Source organism: Rattus norvegicus, chromosome Y, assembly GCF_036323735.1.
Source record: "Rattus norvegicus strain BN/NHsdMcwi chromosome Y, GRCr8, whole genome shotgun sequence".
Lineage (NCBI taxonomy): Eukaryota > Metazoa > Chordata > Mammalia > Rodentia > Muridae > Rattus > Rattus norvegicus.
The window spans coordinates 48,541,145-48,545,080 of NC_086040.1; positions in this window are offsets into that span (position 1 = coordinate 48,541,145).

Below are 3,936 nucleotides of genomic sequence, written 5' to 3' on the forward strand. Positions count from 1 at the left end.
AAAGAAAACTACCAGCTAATCACAGCTATTGGCTCAGAATTCCAATGAGTCACTCTCAGGGAATGGTAGTCAGAGAAATAATAGTTAAAAGAGTGAGAGGGTGATATCTCAATTAGAAGCACTTCTCTCTCCATAATATCAGTGTCAGACACAAACGGCATTATAGATATCCAAAGCATGGAGGAGTTTACTCAGAGCTAGGGATCCAATACTTGTCCTTCCTGTCCCCTTTAGGTCCATTTTCTTGACAAAAAGAATAAAGGCCATGTGCTCTCAGGAAAACAACTGTGCCCTTCCCAACACTTGGCTTTTGGAATGAAGAAATGAATGATATTAACTCTCTGACATCCAGAAAGTATAAGAACGGGGAAGTCCAGATGCTTCTGAGAGGCTCCCAGCTCCTGCTTCCCATATATGGAAGGCTCAGTTCTGTGCTATCTGTTCAGCGATACCACTCAACCCTACCAAGGACTCACTGAGCTTTCCCAAGGACCACGTATTTCTTCCATTTTTTATACCAAGACAGGAGGGCAGCTTCTTTATCCCCATCTCTGCTCTCTTAATCCTCTTTGTTCTCTCCCCCAAATGTCTGTTTACACTGAATTAGATGCCAATTAGTAAACCTTAGAGGTACAGAAGGAATATCTGAGAGGCATTTGCAGTCACAACAACACTTGTGACATCACAGAAGAAGCTAGTAATCTCCGGGTTACATGAGATTTTTCAGAGAGGGCTTAAGGATGATGTCACTGAGACGTGCCATGGCCTACCAGCTAAACAGCTTTCCTTACATTGACCAGATTCAAGGATGCACTTTCCAGGTGTGTCTCCTGTGATACACACTCTATCTCTCTAAAGTTACAGACTTTAATTTGCTTCATTAGTGGTTACATGCTTTGAATTGAAAAATGTAGTCAAGAGTTTGGAATGGGTAGAAAAGATATTGTAACATGGAGTGGAGGAGATTCTTCTGGATAATAATTTTACTCTGTGGTACATTTCGTGAAATAGAGTTCAATTTTCTAGATTTTCTCTGTTTCCCAAAGGCCAGTATTTTCCCTTCAGACCTTAAATTGAATGAATGTTGTATTTCATTTTCTCATTTTAAATTTCTCGGTACAGGACATGGTAAATCTTGCTGAATGAATACTCAAAAATTCTGTTTTCCAATTTCATTTTCTGCAATGATTTTGGCAACAAATGTGGCCCAGCCATGGAGTGAAAATAAGAGTGTAAATATTCTGTACCTACTTCAAAAGATACAGTCCCAAGTACTTATTTTAGGTAAAAATTGCCAGTCATCAGTAAACCAAAGGACAACATGGACTATAGAATTCAGTTCTCTAGTCCAATTTGATATCAGTTCTGTATTATCTACCGCACTGTGTTCCCAGGGCCAGACATGAGGGTTTTGGGTGTTTTACCATGATTCTTTCTAGGGGAATAATACGATGCAGGAGGAAGGGCAGGGAGAGGAATGGTTGAGGTGCAGGAAGTTGAGGTGTAGTGAAACCTCAACTTCAGTATGTTCATAAGAACAGGAGGGAATCTTTGCATTGTCATTTGTTGATTCTCCATTCTTGACTTCTTTCACAGGAACCATGTGAAAATTCCACCTATCCTCATAACTGTAGGAGCCACCCATGTATATATATATATATATATATATATATATATATATATATATATATATACACACACACACACACATTCACACATCACTCACCAAAACTATATAAGATTGATGAAGCTAAGAAGTGCATTCTGCCAGGAACAAGGATATAGATATTTCCTGAGAGACACAGCTAGAGCATATCAAATACAGAAGTGAATGTGTCGTTGTAAAAATATAAAAATAAAAAAGTAAAGTTGTCTTTTACCCTGCTAACTCTGGCACTGAAGTGTCTGAATTTCTCTGCTAGATATATTGGCAGAAACACATACCCACTCGTCGGATACCCAATGTTTTGTGTCGACCACACTTTCCTATACACAAACCCTCACATAAAGAATACACAATACAATAATCTTTGATCCAGTGATTAGATATAATTGCCCACTTAGACATACAATTAATGTGATCCAACTTGTAACAAACTCAAAGTGAGGACACATGATCATTTCATTAGATGCGGAGAAAGCATTTGACAAAATTCAGCAACGATTCAGGAAAAAAGTCATGGAAAGATCAGGAATTGAAGGCCCATATCTCAACATAGTGACAGAAATATACAGCACACCTCTAGCTAAGATCAAACTAAATGGTGAGAAACTTGAAGCAATCTCACTAAAATCAGGGACTAGACTAGGCAGACCACCCTCTCCCTAGTTATTCAATGCAGTTCTCCATGTCATAGCTGAAGCAGTCAGAGAGCAAATGGAAGACAAAGGGATACAAATTGACAGGGAAGAAATCAAAATATCACTATTTGCACATGTTTTGATAGTATACTTAAGTGATCCCAAAAGTTACACCAGAGAACTTCTTAACCTGATAAACAACTTCAGAAAAATGTCAGGGTATAAAATTAACTCAAATATACCAGGAGCCTTCCTCTCCTCAATGTATCAATGAACAGGCTGAGAAAGAAAATAATGAATTCACACATTTCACAATAGTCCCAAATAAAGATATTATCTTGGTGTTAGATTAACCAAGGAAGTGAATGATCTGTATGACAAGAAGTTCAAGAATCTGAAGAAAAAAATTGAAAAAGGTCTCAGAAGATAGAAAGAGCTTACATATTCATGGATTGACAGTATTAATATAGTAAAGATGACCATTTTGCCAAAAACAATCCACACATTCAATGCAATCTCCATCAGAATTCCAACTCAATTCTTTAATAGATGATGAAAGAGCAATGTGTAACTTCATTTGGATTAAGAAAAAGCCAGGATAGTGAAAACTATCCTCAACAATAAAAGGACCTCTGGGGGAATCATCACCGCAGAACTCAAGCAGTATTACAGAGCAACAGTGATAAAAAATGCATGGTGTTGGTACAGAGTCAGACAGATTGACAAGTGGAAATGAATTGAAGACCCAGAAATGAACCCACACACCTATAACTTGATCTTTGGCAAAGGAGATAAAACCATCCAAAGGAAGAAACATAGCATTTTCCAAATAGATGGCTGGTTCAACTGGAAGCCAGCATGTAGAAGAAGGCAAATTATCCCATACTTATGACCATGTACAAAGGTTGAGTCCAAGGTAATCAAGGACCTACACAACAAACCTGATACACTCAAACGAAAGAAGAAAAGGTTGTGAAGAGTCTTGAACACATGGGCACTGGAGAAAACTTCCTGAACAAAACACCAATGACTTATCCTCTAAGATCAAGAATTGACAAATAGGACCTCATGAAATGGAAAAGCTTCTGTAAGGCAAAAGATACTGTCATTTGGACAAAACTGCAACCAACAGTTGCACCTCAATAAATATTCAACATACTTAGTCATCAGGGAAATTCAAATCAAAACAATCTTGATTCCACCTCACATCAGTCAGAATGGCTAAGATATACATCTCGGGTGACAGCAGATGCTGTCGAAGATGTGGGGAAAGAGGAACACTCCTCCATCGTTGGTGGGATTGCAGACTTGAACATCCCTTGTGAAAATCAGTCTGAAGGTCCTCTGAAAATTGGACATTCCATGACCTTAGGACCCTAGTATAAATCTCTTGGCATATACCCAAAAGACAGTCCAACATACAACAGAAAAATATATTCGACTCTGATCATAGCAGCCTTACTTATAATAGCCAGAAGTTGGAAAGAACCCAGATGCCCTTCAACAGAGGAAAGGATACAGAAATGTGGTCCATCTACACTATGGAATATTACTCATCTGTAAAAACAATGACTTCATGAAATTCTAGGCAAATAGAATGAACTAGAAAATATCATCCTGAGTGAGGTTATTCAA